Raw genomic sequence first — 24,016 nt, forward strand, 5'->3', positions numbered from 1 at the left:
CAGAGTATATATGGGTTTACTCTGTATATAGAGTAGCATGTGTGAGGAAAAGATAATGTTCATAGCCTCAATTCCAGAGATGTCTTAATCAGAAGAGAACTGTTTGAGTATAAACATAAAAATATAAAATACTAAGAAGGAGAACAGCTTAAAGTGACTGTACATTTAAGTCATGAGGCACATACTTAATGTTCCAGTGATCTTGGATTGTGGATACTTCTGTGTGAATCTAAAAGGGACTACATATTTTCATACCACACTGAATGTTCCAAATTAAGGCGCTATTGATACATGTACCACACCCTTCCCTACGAGCTGGTGTACAATGGAAGGCTGAGGCTGTATGCATCCTTAGTTTCTGTGTTGTAACCTGGTCTCTTTTTGTTACAGATTATAGATAATCATTTTAGTGTCTGTCTGTAGATCCCATTTGTTTCCACTTTATTATAAATGCAGAAATCCATGATAAAAACACTTGCCTTTTCTCTCATAATGAAGTTTGATGGCTGTGGAGAAATATGTCATGGTAAGAAAGCTGGTGAACATGGTTTCTGCTGTCAAATAACTGTTCAAGGATAGATATACCCAAAGCCACTCTCGCACAGAGAAGTGTAGATAGTTTTCTAATGCAGAAATGATAGTAGCAGTTGAATGCTTTAAGTGAGGCTAAATGGGTCACTGAAGACTGCTGAGAGCAATTTCTACTGAGCACAGCTCAAGAAGTTTCAGAGGAAAAAATATTAGTGAGTGGCCTAAAGACTGTCTTGTGACACTTTGGCAATGATGTGCCCACTTTTTCCTCATGTCCAAAAAAATCTGTATGAGGCTAAATTGAAGAGTTTGGGATTAATGATGTTGGCAGATGAGATTTCAAGGCAGACTTGTACTACTCTGTTGTGTGATTAATTATTAGTGTTCACTCTTTTTTAACTTTTATTAATTACACTATTCACTTTGTATCCCCCCATAAGTCCCTCTCTCCTCCCTTCCTAATCCCACCTTCCCTCTGCCTTCTTCACGCATGCCCCTCTCCAAGTCCACTGATAGGGGAGGTCCCCCTCTCCTTCCTTCTGATCTTAGTCTATCAGATCTCACCAGGAGTGGTTGCACTGTCATCTTCTGTGGCCTGGTAAGGCTGCTCCCACCTCAGAGGGAGGTGATCAAAGAGCAGGTCAATCAGATTATGTCAGAGGCAGTCCCTCTTCCCATTATTATGGAACCCACTCAGACACTGAACTGCCCTGAGCTACATCTGTGCATGAGTTTTAGGTTATCTCTATGCATGGTATTTGGTTGGAGTATTACTCAGCAATGAAAAACAAGGAAATCATGAAATTTGCAGGTAAATGGTGGGAACTGGAAAGGATCATCCTGAGTGAGCTATCCCAGAAGCAGAAAGATGCACACGGTATATACTCACTCATATAGACATATAACATAGGATAAACCTACTAAAATCTGTACATCTAAAGAAACTAATCAAGGGGGAGGATTCTGACTAAAATGCTCAATCCCCAACCCGAAAGGCAAAGAGGAAGAAGAAGAAAACAGAAAACAAGTTAGGAACCTGCCACGGAGGGCCTCTGAAAGGCTCTGCCCTGCACACTATCAAAGCAGATGCTTATGGCCAACTGTTGGGCAGAGTGCATGGAATCTTATAAAAGAAGTGGGAAATAATAAAATCTGGAGAGGACAGGAACACTATAAGGAGAGCAACAGAACCAAAAAATCTGAGCACAAGGTTTTTTTCTGAGATTCATACTCCAATCAAGTACTGTGCATGGTGTTCACTCTCATACTGCTCTAAAATTAAAAGGGGGAAGCTTAATTATACAAAATATGCAGTTTTAGGAGAAAAGGAGCACCAGGAGCAAAAGAGTTAAATACAGTAATTAAGGATATTTTAAAAAAGTGTTAAAAAAAAGAGCCTGATGATAAATGGAATAAAGGGAGTGCTAACCTCAAAGAAAGTCCCCTCTGATCTAAGCTTCTGACATGTGAAAATGAAATAAAGGAAGTTTAGGCAGTGAAGGAAACCATCTATAACAGAAAGGTAGTGAAATGTGTTTGAATGAGGGGACCAACCCCCAGTCCCACCAAGTAGGAGAATTTCACAGCTTGTCTATATTATTCTGGATTTAGAGTCAAAGACAAAAGAAAGAGGTTGTGGAATTCACCTGAGGAAAGCCACTGAGACTAAGTGTTTGTCAAAGGTTTCCCTGAATGGAGTCCCAGGAAGGCCATGTATGAACCTGTGAAGCTGAAGCCTGGACTTTAATGGAGACCCCTAGAGTCTGAGGCATTTCATTCGAGATGCCAGAGTCATGGGATATCTGCCAAAAAAAGCTGACGACTGGGTGTAGAACTAACCCAAGAGGTAAAAGCAAGTTGCAGTACACTTAAAGGAATTGGATATCTGAAAAGCACTTTAGTGTCAGTCATAATATTAAAGTTTGATATCAGAGTTTGCCTGATGGTTTTTGGTCTTGCTTTAGTATAACATTTCCCACTACGCTGTCTTTCCTCCCTTTTGGAACGACAATTTATATTCTGTGCCACTGTATGTTAGAAGTGTTACAAATGCTTTATTATTATTATTATTATTATTATTGTTGTTGTTGTTGTTGTTTTGCTTACCATGAGTCTCAGAAGAGACTTTGAACTTTGGACAGTGTTGAGACTGTGATACAATATGGGGGCTTTTAAAGTTTGACTAAATGCAGGTTTCCATTATGTTATGGCTTCAAACCTATGGATGCAAGGGAGTAGAATGTGGAGAATAATGGCCTCCCTTAACTCATATACTTTAATGCTTAGGGAGTGGCACTATTTGAAAGGAATAGGAGGTATGGCATTGTTGGAGTAGGTGTTGTTATCTTGGAGGAAATGTGTCACTAGGGGTTGTGCTTTCAGGTTTTCGGGGTCCAGGCCAGACTCAATGACTCCATGTCCTCCTGATGCCTGGGACCCAGCTATACAATTCTCAATGCTTCCAGCACAATTACTGCCTATTATACCTATTACACCAATGGACTAAACTTCTGAAATTGTAAACAAACCGTAATTAAATGTTTCCCTTTGTAAAAGTCGTAATAGTTGTAGTGTCTCTTCACAGCAAGAAAACACTAAGACAAATACATATATACACATATGTACATATAAATATATATTCATACACACACACACATGCAAAAATTCCTAAAGTAAAACAAGCCCATGAACTTGAAAAAGAGCAAGAGGGACTTTATGGGAGGATTTCGAAGGAAGGGAAAGGACAATTAATATAATTATATTATATTCTCCAAACAACAACAACAAAAAGTAGGGCCATTGAGATATCTCTTCAGGTAAAAATGGTTACTGCTCAAACCTGAGGGTCTCATTTTGATACCTAGAGCTATCACAGTAGAAGAAGATAACTGACTCCCACAAGTTGCTCTCTGGACTTCATAGGTGTCCCGAACAGTCCTACACTTAAATTCATATACAAAACAATACCAAGTAAAGTAGACACTTAAAATGTGAAACAGATATCAAAAAGTAATAAAGATTATATCCAAATTAACTTGAAAAAAATGTAACTATGTTGTGGCATGCTTTTGTTGAATGATGAATTTATAAATGACAGTATTATGCTCTTTATCTCATTGTTCCCTGATCTTTATAGTCTGAGGACTCTTCTTTATTCTTTGTTTTAGCAGTTATATCAGCCTGGGTTAAACAGAAGTCATAACCTCCATATCCCAGTAGATTTGGCAGCAACTCATTATTTTTTTGTCTAATATCTCAGCTGTGTTGTCCCTTTCCACATGGGTTTACCACCAGGACTAGGCTGCTGAAAAGGCCTCTACTGTGCCTCTAATTCCACATCAGTTGGAAAAGAAGGTCATGAGTCCTCAGCTCGTATAGCTGAAATTTCAGTGAAAGTGACAGAACACATTCCTGTCAATTTGTGCTGGAAAATTCTGTGGCTGGTTCTGACTACTTTGTGACAGGAGGTAGAGGAGACACTGGTGAGCAATAATCTTCTACCCCACCCTGACCTCAACCTTCTCTGGGCCAGTCCCAGGTTCAGTCCTGCATTCCCATGAATGTTGGTTACAAGAGCCAATATTTATTTCCATGAATGTTAGTTAAAAGAACCAATATTTAGCAGATTCCAAAAATATTTTTATAATAATTAGAGTTTATTTACTTTGTGTCCCATCTGTAGCCCCCTCCTATATTTCCTCCCAATCCTACCCTCTGTCCCTCAACCAAGGACCATTCATGGATATAATCTAGAACCCCTGCTCAGCTATAGCCCATGGAAGCTCAGTATCCAAGTGGGTTCCCTAGTAAGGGGAACAGGGACTGTCTATGACATGAACTCAGTGGCGGGCTCTTTAAGCCCCCCTCCCAAGGGAGGAGCAGCCTTGCCACACCACAGAGGAAGACAATGCAGCCAGTCCTAATGAGACCTGATAGACTAGGGTCAGATGGAGGAGGACGTCCGAAAAATAATTTTTAAAATTGTCCTTATTTGGAAGTGGTGGTGCCTGCCTATAATCCTAGCACATGGAGGATGGAAGAAAATGGATCAGGAGTTCAAACTAACCTCAACCACATGCTCAGTTTGAAAATAGCCTGTGCTACAAAAGTTCTTGTCATAAATAGTAAATAAACAAACAAAATAAACAAATAAATAAAATGAAAAGGAAAGTTCAGCATTTGGAAACAGCAACCTTTAGAATTTCACTTTTTCCTTCTAGATGGTTCTGTTAAGAAACAGTTGTCTCCACTGGTAATCAAATTTTATACTTTTGAATTTTATAAAAGTTCATCAAGTGGAGCCCCTAAGGAAGTTTACATGTTTTGTTTTGTCTTGCTTTTTGAGACCTCCTAAACACAGGTGAAAAATATTTGACATTTGCAACCACCCTTCAATGATGATCAGTCAGGAGTTAATTAGTCTATTGAATATATAGTTTATGTATATGAGTATATAGTATATGAGTATATGGCAAAGATTGAGAACATTTTTTCCAATTACACGGTTTTCTTTACCAACTCCTAGTTGAAAACATGTTCATCAGGCAAAGACACTAAATCAAAATTCAAATTTGCACTCTTCAGCCTTATAAGTTAGACATTATGTACTCAGTTTACTGTTTTTTATTTTTCTTTAAATTTAAAATTGCAACCTGGAGACATAAAGGTACCAAGATCTAGATTAGTCATTGGCTCTACATGTTTACTGGACTTCAGAAAATATACTCAGGATTTACAGAGACGGAACTTTTCTTCCCACAAAGAGGATGTATGATGTATTACATTTTTAGGGTTTAGGTAGGAGTTATACAGTGACAATACTGATCTGGTGAGAAAAGCCTAGATATTGTTTTTATGGAGAAATCAACCAAAAAAAAAACTGGATTATGAGTTCTGGATGGATGACAAGTGCAGATCACATCTGTTTCTGTTTTTATGAAGAAGGTGAGAAGAGTTTGCTTTCATGGATCAGGCTCCAAATGTCTCAAATGCTAAACAAAATAACCAACCTGGGCTTGACTTCAGGAAGTACTGTCTCTTATGCATTATGTATTTGCCTGAATGATATATTTGCCTATATGATATGGTATGGTGAATATTATGTAGCTATTCAAAAGCATTATGGTCTACTATAATTATCTTTCATGTTCTTGCTAAAATATTACATTGCATCTTCACAAGCAGCATTTAGAGGTACAGTTTTATGGGTTTTGAATCAGTACTGTGGACATAGGAGGAAATTCAGGAATGTATGGGACTCATGGATCAGGGACCAGTCCTCTATAGTATAGTCTTAGATTTTTTACCAAACCTACTTTATTTAGGGTTCTTAAGACCTTTAACTTCCTTCCAATCCCCTGAAACCTTAGGTAGGAGATTATTAGGGAAAAGGGCTATAGTCCTATTTTATTGACTTCCTGCTGATCAGGGTCAATGGGTCATTAGATTACCAGACTCAGTCATCAGGATTTTAGTAGTTCAGTCCAAAGGCCAACATGAAACAGCAAAAGCCTAAAGACTCAGTTGGATTGCCTGGAAAAGCTCTCTGGAACATTTCTCACTGCAAAGCCAAGTGTCAGAGCATGAAGATCAGCACAGTGATGTTGATCTAAAAAGCAATGTCTCACTCTGCATGGACCTCTATTAATATCTTCTCCTCAAAGTACACCCACAGATGTTCTCAGGTAGCCAAAGTCATGTCCATCACACATGAGGAGTGACAGCAAAACATCACACGCCCAGCTTGCAATAAAACACCACTTAACCAAAGTGAGTCCAGAAACTTCCACTTCACTATAGCACGTAGAGATTATGATGGCTCACAGGTTCATCTTTTCTGACATTTCTCAAGCTAAGCCTCTACTCCCCTAGGACACTCACTCCTAAGATAAAAGATTCCACTGCAAACATCTCATACAGGAGTGGAAGCACCATTGGGAGGCCAGTTACACATCAAGTACTTTCTCTTTTCTCAGCATAGGCTCAAGGTTGATTAAGAGAGGGGTTTTTATCAAGTGTATTATAAATGGTAATGGACTATGCTAGTATCAGATCAGAAAAGAGTTTGAAAATATAGGAAAGAAAATGCAGTAAAAGAAAAAAGCTGACATTTATTTGAGTAGTATGATTTTCTTCATATAAGAATCGGTGGTGACAAATTGCATTTTTAGGGTGACATGAAAATAACAGAAATGCATCCTTTTTTGCCTATGAAGACAATAGCATTTTGATGGTTAGATAAAGTGGATAAAAATTTGGGCCATAGTCCATAAAACTATGCCTGAGTCACAGAAGAATTGTACAATGGTTTCTTAATTGTGACAAGGGTTGCTTACTGCAAGAGTAGTGAAACCAGTAGGATCTAGAACTCTGTGGTTCTGGCATTAGTCTCATTGAGATGATTCTGCATGGTGTTCAAGACAGGAGAGGAGCTGATGATGAATTGATATACTAGAGTGTAATTTTACATTGGAATCTATAGTTGCCTGTGTTCTTGATCTGTGTATATAACTGCATGTGCATTTAAAGAGGTGAAACACATTCTCTCTGCCTTCTATGGGCTTGGTGATTTTGTTTTGAAACAAACAGATGGCAGCCACAAATTAGTAGGTTAGAGGTATACCTGACAAAAAACAGAATCCCCAAGCACTAGAGATATCTGACAGCTTCATGTGCTGCTTCAACAGAGCAGGAGAGAAGGAGGATGGTCAAGTTAGGCAATCGTGATGTACTTAGAGAAATGCTGACCACTCTGGATAATCATCACTAATAACTTATAACAGGGTCCTCTGGGTATGACCCTGACTTCCTCTCAACTACTGTGTTGGGACACAACATTCTCTGGCTAGGGGTTTTCTGGAGGAGGGATCAATAATAGTAGGCGCACTGACAGGGAAGGTCCATCTCCCCTTCTAACTGATCCTGGTCTATCAGGTCTCATCACGACTGGCTGCACTGGGAGGGAGTGTGGGATTGGAAGGGGAAAAAGGAGGGAGCTACAGGTGGGATACAAAGGGAATAAACTGTAATTAATAAAAATAAAAATAAAATAATAAATAAAAATAAAATAATAAAAAGGTGAAGAAGAAAAAAAAAGAAACCACCCTTAAAAAATAATAATAGGTATCCCTTTACAGATTCTATATAAGATGAAGATCTGGTAAACAAAGCACTACCCTGTAGGTATAGTTTTTTGAGTTATTTTATTTGGGTTCTTATATCTACTTCACTTTTTCACCCCAATCTGTTTTGGAAACTCCGTAAACTAGGTAGGTGAGAATGAAGGTAAGAGAGGAAAGGCACTTTCATTTAAAGTACTTTTTTGCTAATCAGCACCATCAGGATACTAGGGCATGTCTAATCTTCATCAGAATAACCATCAAACCAGCAATTCAACAATAGCAAACAAGTAATCCAGAAATCTAGCAATCTGTGAAACCAGCAAGTCAGCAATCCAGAAATCCAGCAGTTCAGCAGTAACAAACACAGCAGCAGAACCAACAACAGCAGGGGCAGCAGCAGAGTGAGCAGCAGCCATCACAGGCCTTCTTGGGGTTCTACCATTTATAACCTCTCAAGCGTTTCCAGAATTAAACTATCTTCAGCTGGCAAAAATCATGTTCCTACCAGAACATGAAATACATTATAGTTAGCTACTGTGGACAATCTGAAGCAATCCCATATCCTACTCCTGGGATTAACACAAAGACATGTTCATATTAACATAACTGTATTTTTTTTTTTTTTACAAAACGTTCAGTCTTTCTGGGATTTTCCACTTCCACTTTTTTACAAAGTATACTTTTTTTTTTAATTTTTATTTTTCTTTTTAGTTACAATTTGTTAACTCTGTGTCCCAGCTGTATCCTGCTCCCTCATTCCATCCCCCTCCCCAACTCCCTCCCTGGTCTCCTCCCTGCCCCTTTCCAAGTCCACTGATTTCATTTGACCCTGTTTTATCAGGTATCTTCAGGCCTGGCTGCAAAGTCCTCCTCTGTGGCCTAACAGGACTGCTCCTCCCCTGGGGGGGGGGGGGGGGAGGAGAGGTCAAAGAGCCTGCCCTTGAGATCCTGTTAGAAATAGTCCATGTTCCCCTTACTTTGGAAAACTACTTGGTTACTGAGCTACCACGGGCCACATCCAAGCAGAAGTTCTATGTTATATCCATAGATGGTCCTTGGTTGAGTGTCAGTCTCAGGAAAGACCCTGTGCCCAGATATATTTGGTCCTTGTAGAGCTCCTATCCTTTCCATATCATACTAACTCCCCTTCTTTCATATGATTCCCTGCACTCTGCCAAGGTTTGGTTATGAGTCTTAGTGTCTGCTTTGAAACACTGCTAGGTAGAGTCTTTCAGATGCCTTTTGCGGTAGACTCCTGTCATACATTCAATGCACATCCCATTTGTCTTTCTAAATGAGGATTGATCATCTTCACCCATGTCCACTTTCTTGATTATCTTCTTTAGGTGTGTAGATTTCATTATGTTTATCATATCTTGTAGGTCTATATAAGCGAGTATATACCAAGTTTGTCTTTCTTTGTGGATGCTCCAGTGGCACAATCTGTTAGCACGCGGTACTTATAGGACATAACTGTATTTTTAAAGAAACCAAAATTCTTACTACACAGGGTACTACACTACCCTGTGTCTACTGTTTCCCAGTCGGCCTCAGTTTAAAATCTCAGCTAATGAGTGGTGTATTTCAGGGCTGGGTTAACTGCAGTCCTTCAGAACAAATGCACATGTGTACCCAGATGGGTAGTACATATATGTTTGAATCAAACTCTCTTTACCAGAAGTATAAAATTTATAAAATAAATGATAAGCTGAGTACATTACCCATATCCATGATATCTAGATTACAGAATTAAACTTTGAAATTAAATTAATATTCCCACTGATAGGGGAGGTCCTCCTTTCCTTTCTGATCTTAGTCTATCAGTTCTCATCAGAAGTGGCTGCATTGTCAGGGTTCTAGGTTATCTACATGGATAGTCCTTGGTTGGAGTATGAGGACCTCCCCTATCAGTGGACTTGGGGAGGGGCATGCATGCAGAAAGGGGGAGGGGGGACCGGGAGGAGAGGAGGGAGGGATTTATGGGGGGATACAAAATGAATAAAGTGTAATTAATAAAAGTTAAAAAAAATAATATTCCCAGTGGCTTCTGTAAGTCAAGCTTCTGATAACATTTGTGTCTTTGATGTTCACAGAAGAGCTCCTCCTACCACTCTTTATGCCACTTATTTACAGAGATGGATTGAGTCACAGAATCTTATGTGATGAAATATTAAGCTGGAAAACAGAAATCAAAGATATAACAAAGGAATTAAACAATGAAAAGTGACAGAATGTCACATGTGCTCTCATGAGATTATGTAGAATAATCATGAACACCAAACGTGGAAAGAATTTTAATGGCATCATTCTTGTGGTTGGGACACAATGGCTTCTGTAGAGTTCTTAGTAAAAACAAAAATCAAAAACAGGTGGTTCAGTTTAGACCTACACTTGACTTTAATAACCTTGAGTTCTAAACTCCTTAACATGATGAGAGATTCTATTTGTGCTTCTTTACAGCCTGTTCTCCATACTTTTTTCTATCTCATGGCCAACACTATCATTATTGGATTAGAAGCCCAGGGTATAGGATAACCCTCCCTTTATCTCCCTGAATGTCAAATACTGTGCAGAAAGAGGCATGCAGTCTCTGTGCACAGTTGCATGGGTGTACAGCAACACACACAGAGATCGCTTTCCACTCTTCTCTGCCTGAGTAGTACTTGAGGCTTCTATGCAAACTCAGTCTCAGCATGCACTGACATTAGTTATACTTCTGTTTGTTCACTGCATGAAGATTTCAACTTCTTGTAGAGTGCCACCTTCATCTCATAGCACATGTCAGCCTTAATATCTAGGTCTTAGCAAGTAAAGATATCCATAAATAGAACTTTACTATATTTGAGAATCACACTATATATTGACCCCAAAAGTACTACATTTGCTTCAAAAAAAAAAAAAAAACTCCAAATATACAAATATATAGTAACCATTTGAATGTGTTTAGTCAGTAAGTTTTACTAGCTAAACTCTACATTTTCTTGCTTTTCAATATAAATCGAGGTTATTAGGCAGTGTAGCTCAGGATTTGAATGTGTGAACACTAAACATTTCCCCAGCGATTAATTTGCTATTTTAATTATAACTGCAATAGATTCATCATTAAATTACTGTATTATTTTGTTTTTTTATGAAACTTTAAAAAGTTTGTTGTAGGTGACAATTAATATTTACTTTTGGTTTATCTTTTATTAAAGCTGCTGTTAATCATAAACCGCTGTATAACCAAATCACCACACAGGGACTATGATTTATTTAATTAATCTAGAACACAATGCTGGGCAATAGTTACTCCATCCTAAACCTCTAAGCCCTCATAGTTTCCTAACATTTATATTTTCCACATTATATTTGCTTTTAGTGATATATTAGGTCCAGTCCGTCTCTCCACATCGTTCCAAGTTCTCTCTCCAGCCTCAGTTCTCCCAGCTCTCTGCTTGCCCTCCTCCTCTGCCTCCCACCTTCCTCTCCTCTGGCTCCTTCCTCTCTTCTTGCTTCCTTTCCATTGTTCAACATTGTGGCTAGTTGCTTTATTTTGGCATGTTTACACAAAGTTGAGACAGATGATGCTTAGAATAAGTATCACAATGCAATGTCCAGATTGAAACCAGAGAGTTGGAGAAAGAAATCAGCATTTGAATGAACAAGGGTAAAGTGTACGCATTCCAAAAGAACATTATAGCCACAAAAGTTTTAGAAATCTCTAGTGATTGAATATTGAGTTTTCAATTGTGACATTGGTAACAGGACAAATTTGAAGGCAGAGAACTCCACTGGAAAGAGTGGGTGCTACTCACCCAGACCACACTCATGTTCTAGTTGATTTTGCTTTCAGTGGGAGTGCAGTTTGGGACAGTATTGACAATGCTCCACTTTATATGATTGCTCAAATAAATCACCCCTAGACTGGCCGTGACCAAGGTAAAGATCAGCATGCAGAATGGACTGTGGAAATGACTCTGAGTCATGTGGCTCTTAGGTTCTGCTTTGTTCAACCTTTTATTCTTCTATCAGTATGACTAAGTAAAACCAGAGGCAAAAGTAAAATCTGTGCTGTCAAACCCTGATTTTTTTTGCATGTACTTTTGGAATAGAAAAAAGTAGAAAACAAGGCCTTTAAAATCTATCAAAACTAAAACAACTAAGACCTGAAGAGGACCGGAGCTCAACAAGCAGAGTAACAGAACCAAAATATCTGGGCACAGGGGTCTTTTCTGAGACTGATACTCTAACCAAGGACCATTCATGGATATAACCTAGATCCCCTGCTCAGATGTAGCCCATGGCAGCCCAGTATCCAAGAAGATACCCTAGTAAGGGGAACAGGAACTATTTCTGACATGACCTCTGTGGCAGGCTCTTTGACCACCCCCCGACCCTGGAGAGGATCGGTCTTGCCAGGCCACAGAGGAAAACAATGCAGCCAGTCCTGATGTGACCTGATAAGCTAGGGTCAAAGAGAAGGGGAGGATGAACTCCCCTATCAGTGCACTTGGAGAGGGGAATGGAAGGAAATGAGGGAGGGACAGTGGGTTGGGAGGGAGTGAGGAAGGGGGCTACAGCTTGGAAAGTGAATAAACTATAATTATATTAAAAAAATTAAAATTTAATTATAAAAGAAAACAAAATGAATGTGTCAATGGTAGAAGGCAGGCCTTCAATACAGAGGCCCTGGATTTGACCCACTGCATTGCCAATGAGGAAGGAAGGAGATAACACAAATTCTGTGTTTTAATCTTAATGCAAAGAATGAAGGCTTTCTGCCTTTCATAATTCTCTAGTGGCTCATGATAATGGAAGAGAAAGAGGCCCTTTCCAAAAGCTTTGATAAAAATAATTTAAAAGTGCTATGCTAGAGACCACTGAAGATTATGGGAATACCTTTGTAATAGCAGTAGATATCCTTAAATTACACATGAAGAATTCAGGATTTGTTTCAAGAAACTTGACTGTGGTTAAAAGATCTTAAGAGGCAGAGCTAAGATAATTTCTCATTCTTCCCAGGTTGGCTCTTATGTCTTAAACAGCAAACACTTACTCTCCCATAATCCTTGTTAGCACTAACTCATATTTGGGTTACTGGTTGGTATCATCATGTCTGCTAGATTGCTCAGTGTTGTTCTTCTCATTTAGCAAAGTTGTCATTTATGTCACATACACACATGTTCACACAGGCATTCAAATTCAAAATATAAAACAAATTATTAAAAATGAAATCAACATCTGTCAAGTTTACACTTAGTAGAGAACATTAGTTTTTTTTTTTATTTCTTCAAAATTGAGCCAGTAAAAATTTCTTTTTCTTTTTCTTTTTCTTTTCTTTTCTTTTTTTTTTTTTTTTTTTTGAGGTTTTTTCTTTTTTTTTTGTAATTTTTCTTTTTTTTTTATTATTAATCACAGGTTATTTACTTTGTATCCCAGCTGTATCCCACTCCCTCATTCCCCCCAATCCCGCCCTCTCTCCCTCCCTCATCTCCTCCCTGCCCCTTTCCAAGTCCACTGATAGGGGAGATTCTTCTCCCCTTCCATCTGACCCTAGCTTATCAGATATCTTCAGGACTGGCTGCAATGTCCTTCTCTGTGGCCTAGCAAGACTGCTCCTCCCTGGGGGGAAGGGATAGGTCAAAGAGCCAGCCATTGACTTCATGTCAGATATAGTCCTTGTTCCCCTTATTAAGGAACACACTTGGATACTGAGCTACCATGGGCTACATCCGAGTAGGGGTTCTAGGTTATATCCATACATGGTCCTTGGTTGGAGATACAGTCTCATAAAAGACCCCTGTGCCCACATATATTAGGTCTTGTAGAGCTCCTGTCCTCTCCAGGTCATACTAACTCCCCCTTCTTTCATATGATTCCCTGCACTCTGCTGAAGGTTTGGTTATGAGTCTCAGTATCTGCTTTGATATACTGCTAGGTAGAGTATTTCAGAGGCTCTCTCTGGTAAGCCCCTGCCCTGTTACTTATTTTCTCCTACTTCCAATGTCCATCCCATTTGTCTTTCTAAGTGAGGATTGATCATCTTACCCTGGTTCCTCTTCATTGTTATAATGCAAAGAATAATGAATGAAAGAAACCACATGGGATTTCACTAACAATGTTTATCCCCCAACACACACACACACACACACACACACACACAGAGAGACAGAGACAGAGACAGAGACAGAGAGACCAAGAGACACAGAGAGACAGAGAGAGAACACATTTAAAAACTATAAAGCAAGCTGATTCCATTTGTGAGCAACTTGTCATAGATTGACTCAGCTTATACATAGATTTTAAAAAATCTTTTCTTTGCTTAAAAATCAGAACTAGGTTTGCTTTAATTTCTTCAAAACCTTTTCTAACATTATAATGTGCTAAAGAGTTAGGAATTTCTGATTTCATCAGCTGTCTTCTTAGTCCATATAAAAACAGAAACTTCATTATAAAGAGCTGTCCTCTGTGGATCAGTTGATGAACATATTTGCTTTTTAAAATCTTATATCACACCCAAGTCCATATTAGGATTATAAATTAGAATCATATACATATCTCTTTCTAATATCTCTTGCTGCAAAGCTTTGTGCTCTTTCTCTGTGTGTATGTGAACACTAGTGTTTGTGTGTGCATGTTGTAGTATCTCTAGTGTGCAAATCACATAAATCACATGCATGCTTTTATGCCACTGGCTTAGGTTAGGAAATAGTAAATATGAAAAGCAAAAAAGTTTTCTGTTTTTCTATTTATTGCTCTACAGTTTATTTTATTTTATTTTATTTTATTTTATTTTGAAGTGTCCAGGTAGCAATTTTCTCACCTCTGTCACAATGTCACCATTCCAAATGCTACCAAAAAAGAAAAGCCTTTCTGAACACAAATGAACATGTCTTTGCTTCAGTAAAACTTTATTACTATAAGAAGCAGCAATCCACCAGGTGCAGTGGCAAGTAATCCCAGCACTCAGGTTGGCAGAGGTGGGCGAATCTCTGTGAGTTCAAGGCCAACCCAATCTACAAAGCAAGTCCAGGACAGCCAAAGCTGCACAAAGAAACCCTGTCTTGAAAAACCAAAAATTAAAAACCAAAAACAAAACAAAACAGCAACAATAAAATAAAAGAGGCAGCAATCCCTACTTAGGCTTACAAGCCAGACTTTTAGAATATAGGTTTCCAAATGTTCAGCTACTCAGTGGTTACTGAAATTATCTTCATATTAAAAAATAAACCAAAGTTTGTAATGGAAAATATTAGTGTCTTTCACAGTGTGGTTGTTGGCTAAACTGACACCTTTTCAACATAAGAGCTCTTCTAGGTGTGGCGAGTTGAGACTCAACCTGTAGCAGAGTGAAGGAGTAGCTGCATGGAGTCATTCACCTCAGACTGGAACCTCAACCAGAAATGTAGCTTCAGCATCTACTCCAGGCTGCTCCAGGTGTATGACCCAGGCCTTTCAGAGCCCAAAACCTCAGTATGTGCCCAGTGACACTCAGATAGCGCTAGGTTCATTTATGACCTGATCATTCATGTCCACATCCATTCAGAGGACTCTATTGGCAGAAACTGGACCACCTAAGCCAGCTCCCACTCATCGATAGTGAAATGACATCACATTGCAAAAAGAACACACATAAGGGCAGAGCATTTACTGTGACTCGTCTTGAAAATTGAAATCTGCTATGGTGAAGTTTTAGATTTACATTATTATGTTTTAGAATGGAACAACAGTAATTTCCAAAAAAAGGTAGGACATCATGGTTTGGAGAGCAACAAAAAAAAAATGTGATTCTAGAAAAGATGGATACATGAAAAACAGTGACTTAGGAAATCGAAGCTAAGCCCCTGTTGGTATAAGACTCATTTATTAAGTTAAAAATAAAAGTGAGGTTCTAGGTTATCTCTATGCATTGTTCTTGGTTGGAGTATCAGTCTCAGAAAAGACCCCTGGACCCAGATTTCTTGGTTCTGTTGCTTTCCTTGTGGAGCTCCTGTTCCCTCCAGGTCTTTATTACCCCCCCCCCACTTCTTTTATAAGATTCCCTGCACCCTGCCCAAAGTTTGGCTGTGAGCCTCAGCATGTGCTTTGATACCCTCCTGGGTAGAGTCTTTCAGAGGCCTTCTATGGTAGGCTCCTGTCCTGTTCCCTGTTTTCTTTCTCTTCTGGTGTCTGTCCCATTTGCCTTTCTGAGTGAGGATTAATCACCTGCACAGATGTAGCCCATCTGTGCATCTCAGTATCCAAGTGGGTTCCCTAATAAGGATAACAGGGACTGTCTCTGACATGAACTCAGTGACTAGCTTTTTGATCACCTTCCCTGAGAGGGGAGCAGCCTTACCAGGGCACAGACAGATACAATGTAGCCAGTGCTAAAGAGACCTGATAGGCCTCAGATGGAAAGGAAGGAGGACCTCCTCTATCAGTGGACTTGGAGAGAGGCATGGAAGGAAATGAAGGAGGGAGGGTGGGTGGCGTTGGGAGGGAATAGGGAAGGGGGCTATAGCTGGAATATAAAGTGAATAAACTGTAATTAATATAAAAATATAAAAATAAAAAATAAAAGTGTGACCATGGTGCCAAAGGCTATGCTTAAAAGCTGAACAGACTAAAGAAGGGTCAATTCCAAAGACTAAAGATGACACCAGTAAATGGTTTCTGAAATAGGATGGGGTTCCAGCAACACAGAGGGCATGTTCTATTTAAACCAGGATATTTGCACAATTCTGACATTTGCAATGTCAGCTGTCAGGTGTTAGCATGGCCTAATACACACAAAGGGTAGATGAACAGATGAGAGTTTAGAGGTAGAAAACGCTAAGATTAACTAGTGAATCTGAATCCTGACAGGTGTCACAGAGGCAACAATGTCACTGAAATGACTACATTAGCTGGCTGATTTGACATCCAAAAATAGATGAAAATGGCCCATCTGGGAAGATAAAGAATGAGAAAAGTCTTTGAAACTCCATCCCCTAACTTCTCTCACTTCTGTGCTCAATAAGCCGTTCTCTGCATTAGAGGCCTCAGAAGTGTGCTTTGGAGCATGCACCTTGATGCCAGTGCCCCGAGACAGCTGCGGGGCCATTTTCATTTCTCTTCTCTCCACTCGGCCTTCTGTGTCTATGAACCAAAATGTGCCTATTTTTTGCTCCACCGATTTAATAGCTCCAGGAAAGTTGACAATGCAATCATAAAAGTTCTATCTGAGTGGACTGTCTCTAGTAACATCTCCAGTTATTTTTGGGACTCCCTGAACCCTGTGGACTCCAGGCACTCCTAAGTCCTAATAGCTGTTGGTGCAGATCCTATGGAAATCCATTTTCCATGTTTTGTGCATGTGTTGTGTGTATGTGTGTCAATGTGTGTGTGCCTGTGTATGCATGTCAGTTCCTATCGCTCTATCAACTGCGAAAACAGTTTGTCTTATTTGCATCATTAGACAGATTTTAGTCTACTTCAGCAACGGACAGCAATAAGGGGCCTTGTTCAACTTTAGTTATTAATAGATTTGCACTGCAGATGTGCTTGTTATATACCAAGGCTTTGGGCAGACTTTCCCAGCAGCTGCCTTGTCCTTTGAGACCAGAAATCCAATTTTGGCTTCAGTATTTGGGTCATGCTTTTGGACAGTTTTGGAGACATTAAACAAATAAATGCTAGAACTTTCCTTCCAGAGAGCTGGGGCTGACTAGATTACTGATGCTCTGAAAAACATGGCCTAAGAATATAACCAAGGTAGAAGTAGAAAGTTCACAACAGACCCAGGGATATTCCAGTCCTGAATTCCTGGATGTCACTTCTATTCTGATTGTGCAGAGGTGTGGAGCTAGATGCACAGAGGCTGAGGTGGGGTGGCTGGCTGGATTCACTCCAGCAAGAGACTAATTTACTAGAATAAAATTAGAATTTATTAGTATAAAGTAAACTTACTAGGATAAGGTAAAATTAGCATTCCTCCATGTTTGTGCAGTAGGAGCTTATATTTTGATGTGTGGACAGTACACATGTTGGTGCCAGAAAAGCAACACACATTCTAACTTCTTAGGCAGATGCTCTGCTTACTCCTTGTCAATGAGAATTTTTTCCATTTTTGTCCCAAACTGCAAGAAGATTATAACAAGTGTGGTGAACAGTAATCCTCCTTGATGTTGTTTTATATAACTCATAAATCACCTAAAAGAGCTTATGGAACCTGGAGAGATTACAGTGATAACACACAACATTCATTATTAATATATATTTATGTAGCATGGTAGGTGAAAAAAGTATGATTGGCTTGGTTTTGATAATGAGATTATATTTTCATTCATATCTGCTTGTGATGATAACAATAGTACATATGTCTTAGAACTGGTAAGTGGAGCACTCTGATGTATGCATATTTATACACTATGGAGTACATGTGTGTTCACATGTTAATATACAAACTACATTGTGTTCGTACATGTATGTGAAAGCTCTCTGCAGTGTGGGTATCTGTGTAAAAAATGTATCTGTTTGTGGCATTATATTTAGAAACCTCAAAAGCCATATAGAATTTACAATGATGAAGATGATGGAGTTATTGGACCTACTGTTATAATAGTAAATGCAATATGGCATTTGCATTAGATATAATGCTTGCCATCTTACAGGCAGGATAGAGTGTAGATCCAGATTTTTGAGGCTACATTGATGGCCATGTTTCTCTTCTGTTAGCCTGCAGAGTACTTTCTCATGCCAAAGAGAAAAGAACTGAGGGGTGAAAGCTCCAAGTTCACAAAAGCTAGATGTTGTTACATTAAATGGGCTGTGTGGAATTTGTCCTCTGCAATGGAACCACAGTGTAAGTTTTCAGAGTGACCTTCTGTCCTTTCATGAGCCTGGCCTGTTTAAGGATCCTATGGGACCTCCTCAGCCAACAACTCAACATAAAACCATGCACACTAAATCTACTAGAGGAGAAATTGGGTAAGAACCTTGAACTCATTGGCACAGGAAATAACTTCTTGAAAAGTACACCAACAACTCAGGCTTTAAGATCTATAATTAATAAATGGGACCTCAATTGCTCAACCATGTTTGTAGCAGCTTTATTCATAATAGCCAGAACCCGGAAACAACCCAGATGTACCTGAGCTGAGGAATGGATACAGAAATTATGGTACATTTACACAACGGAATACTACTCAGCAAGTAAAAACAGGAAAATCATGACATTGGTGGGCAAATGGTGGGATCTAGAAAAGATCATCCTGAGTGAGGTATCACAGAAGCAGAAAGACATACATAGTATATAATCACTTATAAGTGGCTACTAGACCTATAAGATAGGATAAACATACTAAAATCTGTACACCTAAAGAAGATAAACAAGAAAGAGAACCCGGGGCAAGATGATCAATCCTCACTTAGAAAGACAAATGGGATGGACATTGGAAGTAGGAGAAAACAAGTAACAGGACAGGAGCTTACTACAGAGGGCCTCTGAAAGACTCTACCTAGCAGTATATCAAAGCAGATGCTGAGACTCATAACCAAACTTTCAGCAGAGTACAGGGAATCATATGAAAGAAGGGGGAGTTAGTATGACCTGGAGAGGACAAGAGTTCCACAAAGACCAAATATATCAGGGTACAGGGGTCTTTTATGAAACTCTTTCTCCAACCAAGACCATGTGTGGATATAACCTAGAACCCCTGCTCGGATGTAGCCCATGGTAGTGCAGTATCCAAGTGCATTCTCTAGTAAGGGGAACAAGGACTATTTCTGACATGAACTCAATGGCTGGTTCTTTGAAAGCACCCACCCCGAGGGAGGAGTAGCCTTGCTAAGCCACAGTGGAGGACATTGCAGGCAGTCCTGAAGATACCTGATAAGCTAGGGTCAGATGGAAGGGGAGGAGGACCTCACCTCTCAGTGGACTTGGAAAAGGGCAGGGAGGAGATGAGGAAGGGAGGGTAGGATTGGAAGGGAATAAGGGAGGAGGCTAAGGTTGGGATATAAAGAAAATAACCTATGATTAGTATAAAAAAATTATTTAAAAAAATGAGTATACTCCATACATGTCTTTCTGGTTCTTAGTTACCTCACTCAGTATTATCTCTTCTAGTTCCAACCATTTGCCTGCAAATTTCATGATTTCCTTGTCTTTAGTAGCTGAGCAATATTCCATTGTGTAAATGTAACACAATTTCTGTATCCATTCTTCAGTTGAGGGACATCTAGTTTTTTTGTTTTTCATTTTTCACAGTCTAACTATTATTGTGAATAAAGCTGCTATGAACATAGTTGAGCAAATGTCCTTATAGTAAATATCTTTTGGGTATATGCCCTGGAATGGCATTGCTAGGTCTTCAGTTAGTCCCATTTCCAGTTGTCTGAGAAACTACCAGAATGATTTCCAAACAAGAAGTTTACACTCTCACCAGCAATGGAGGAGGGTTTCCCCTTTATCTACATTATCTCTAGCATGTGCTGTCACTTAAGATTTTAATCTTAGCTTTTCTGATTGGTTTAAGATAGTATCTCAGATTTGTTTTAATTTGCATTTCCCTGATGACTAAGATAGTTGAGCATTTCTTTAAGTGCTTCTCTACCATTCACTTTTCCTTTGCTGAGAATTCTCTGTTTATTTCTGTATTCCATTTTTTATTGGGTTATTTGGTTTGTTGGAGTTTAATTTCTTGAGTTCTTTATATATTTTAGATATTAGTCCTTTGTCAGATGTAGGGTTGGTGAATAACTTTTTCCAGTCCATAGACTGTCATTTTGTTCTGTTGAAAGTTCCCTTTGTTTTATAGAAACTTTCAATTTCATTTAGTCCCATTTATTAATGGTTGATTTTAGAGCCTGAGCTGTGGTTGTCCTGTTCAGGAAGTTATTTCCTATGCCAATGAGATCAATGATAATAAAAACTGCATGGTAATGGCATAGAAACAGACTGGTGGATCAATGTTATAGAATTAAAGACCCAGAAATAAACCCATACACCTATGGACACTTGATTTTTGACACAATAGCCAAAATTATTCAATGGAAAAAAAGATAGCATCTTCAACAAATGTTGATGGTCTAACTAAATGTGTACACGTAGAAAAATGCAAATAGATCCATACTTATTACCTTGAACTAAATTAAAGTCCAAGTGGAACAAAACCTCAACATAAAATCAGATATTCTAAATCGGTTAGAAGAAGAATGTGGGGAAGAGCACTTGATCTCCTTGGCACAGGAGAAAACTTCCTTAATTAAACTTGTATCCAATCACTTTACTTAAGGATTTTATCAGCTGCAGAAGTTCTCTGGTGGATTTTTTGGGGTCGCTTAATGTATACTATCATGTCATCTGTGAACAACAGTATTTTAACTTCTTTCTTTCCTATTTATATCCCTTTTATCTCCTTTAGTTGTTTTATTACTCTATTTAGAACTTCTAGCACTATATTGAAGAGATATGGAGAGACTGGCAAAGCATGTCTCATCCCTTATTTTAGTGGGAATGTTTTGAATTTCTCCATTTAGTTTGATGTTGGCTATCAGCTTGCTGTGCTTATCGGCTTGCATTTATTATGTTTTGGTATGGGCCTTTTAACCCTGACTTCTCCATGACTTTTATCATGAAGGGGTGTCGGATTTTGTCAAAGGCTTTTCTACATCTAATGAGATGATCATGTGATTTTTTTCTTTCAACTTGTTTATATGGTGGAATACATTGATAGGTTTTTGTATGCTGAACCATTCCTGCATCCCCAGGATGAAGCCTACTTGATCATGGTGGATGATGTGTTTGATGTGTTCTTGAATTCAGCTTGTGGTGTCTTATTGAGTATTTTCACATCAATATTTGTAAAGAAGATTGGTCTGAAATTTTCTTTCTTTCTTTTTTTGTTGAGTCTTTGAGTGATTTAGGTGTCAGGGTGACTGGCCTCATGGAATGAGTTTGGTAGTGTTTATTCTGTTTATATTTTGTGGAATAGTTTGAGGAATATTAGTGTTAGCTCTTCTAGAGTTAGTCTGGTAGAACTCCAAGTAAAAACCATCTGGCCCTGGGCCTTTTAGTTTGGGAGAATTTTGATGGCTACTTCTATTTACTTAGGGCTTATAAGGGTGTTTAGACTGTTTATTTCCTCCCTCACCCAGTGATCTTTGAGAAGGGGGTTTAGTTTCCATGAGTGTGTATGCTTTTTGTTGTTTCTCTTGTTGTTGAGGTCTAGCTTTAGTCCACGGTGAGCTGATAAAGAACAATAGGTTAATTCAATTTTCATGTATTGTTTGGGATTTGCTTTGTGACTGATTATATCATCAATTTTTGAGAAAGTTCTGTGTGGTGCTGAGGAAAAAGTATATTCTTTTATATTGGGGTCAAATGTTCTAAAGACATCTATTACTTCCATTTGATGCATGACCTCTGTTAATTTCATTATTTTTCTATTTAACTTCTGTCTCAATGACCTGTCCATTGATGAGAGTGATATGTGATTTAAGCTTTAATAATGTTCTTTTACAAATTCAGGTACCCTCTTATTTGGGGCATACATGTTCATGATAGTAATGTCTTCTTGGTAGACTTTCTTTTGATGAGAATGAAGGTCCTTCCCCATCTCTTTTGATTAATTTTGTTTGAAAGACTAATTTATTACATATTAGGATGGGTAATCCAGCTTGCTTTTTGGGTCTATTGGCTTGGAAAACCATTTTCCAGTCCTTTACTCTGAGGTAGTGTTTACCTTTGTTGCTGAGGTGGGTTTCTTGAATACAGCAGAATGTTGGGTCTTGTTTCTGTTCACCTGCTTTTTTTTTTTTTTTTATGGGGAATTGAATCCATTGATGTTGATAGATATTACTGACTACTTTTTGTAATTTCCTTTTATTGTGGAGTTGGTGGTGGCAGTGTGTTTGTGTAATTGTTTTCTTTTGATTTGCTGTTGTGAAGTTATCTATAACCTGTGTTTTCTTGAATATAGTTGACCTTGTTGTGTTTTAGTTTTTCTTCTAATATCTTCTGTAGGGCTGGGTTGGTGCTTAGATACTGTTTGAATTTTGGTTTTGTCATGGAATATCTTGTTTTCTCCATCTATGGTGAGTAAAAGTTTTTTTTTTAATTTTATTTTTTTTTATTATCAGTTACATTTTAACTCTGTATCCCAGCCATGTCCCAATCCCTCATTCCCTCCGAGTCCCTTCCTCCCTCCCTCATCTCCACTGTGCCCCTTGCCAAGTCCACTGATAGGGGGGACCTCCTCCCCATTCATCTGATCCTGTTTTATCAGGTATCTTCAGGACTGGCTGCAAAGCTCTCCTCTGTGGCCTAACAGGACTGCTCCTCCCTTGGAGGGTGGGGAGGCCAAAGAGCCAGTCATTGAGTTCCTGTTAGAAACAGTCCTTGTTCCCCTCACTATGGGAAACCAATTGGTTACTGAGCTACCACAGGCTACATCTGAGCAGAGGTTCTAGGTTACATTCATACATGGTCCTTGGTTGCATGTCAGTCTAAGAAAAGACCCTGTGCCCAGATATATTTGGTCCTTGTGGAATTCCTATCCTTTCCTCATCAGACTAAGTCCCCTTCTTTCTTATGATTCCCTGTACTCTGCCAAAGGTTTGGTCATGAGTCTTTGCTTTGAAGACACTGCTAGTTAGAGTCTTTCAAATGCGCTCAGTAGACTCCTGTCATATGTTCAATGCGCATCTGTCTTTCTAAACAAGGATTGATAATCTTACCCCATGTCTGCTCTCTTGATTATCTTTTTTAGGTGTATAGATTTCATTATGTTTATCATATCTTATAGGTCTATATAAGTGAGTATATACCGTGTTTGTCTTTCTCCTTCTGGGATATTTCACTCAGGATGATCTTTTCTAGATCCCACCATTTGCCTGCAAATTTCATGATTTCCTCCTTTTTGATTGCTGAATAGTATTCCATTGTGTAAAAATACCACAATTTCTGTACCCATTCCTCCGTTGATGGGCATCTGGGTTGTTTCCAAGTTCTGGCTATTACAAATAATGCTTCTATAAACATGGTTGAGCAAATATCCCTTTTGTGTACTTGAGCAAACTTTGGGTATATACCTAGCAGTGGTATAGCTGGGTCTTGAGGAAGCACTATTCCTAATTGTCTTAGAAAGCGCCAGATAAATTTCCAGAGTGGTTGTATCAGTTTACATTCCCACCAGCAGTGGAGGAGGGTTCCCCTTTCTCCACAGCGTCTCCAGCATGTGTTGTCACTTGAGTTTTTTATTTTGGCCATTCTGATGGGTGTAAGGTGATATCTCAGGGTCGTTTTGATTTGCATTTCCCTGATGGCTAATGAGGATGAGCATTTCTTTAAGTGTTTCTCTGCCATTCGATATTCCTCTACAGAGAATTCTCTGTTTAGATCTGTTCCCCATTTTTTA

At 38.9% G+C, this 24,016-nt stretch overlaps 1 protein-coding gene across 4 annotated transcripts in view; it reads left to right on the forward strand.

Moving 5' to 3' along the window:
* Znf385d (zinc finger protein 385D) overlaps positions 1 to 24,016 on the forward strand; it is a 416,968-nt gene that overhangs the window by 269,656 nt on the left and 123,296 nt on the right. The window lies entirely within an intron of this gene.

This window comes from Psammomys obesus, unplaced genomic scaffold (genome assembly GCF_907164565.1).
Source record: "Psammomys obesus unplaced genomic scaffold, mPsaObe1.curated_primary_1811, whole genome shotgun sequence".
Lineage (NCBI taxonomy): Eukaryota > Metazoa > Chordata > Mammalia > Rodentia > Muridae > Psammomys > Psammomys obesus.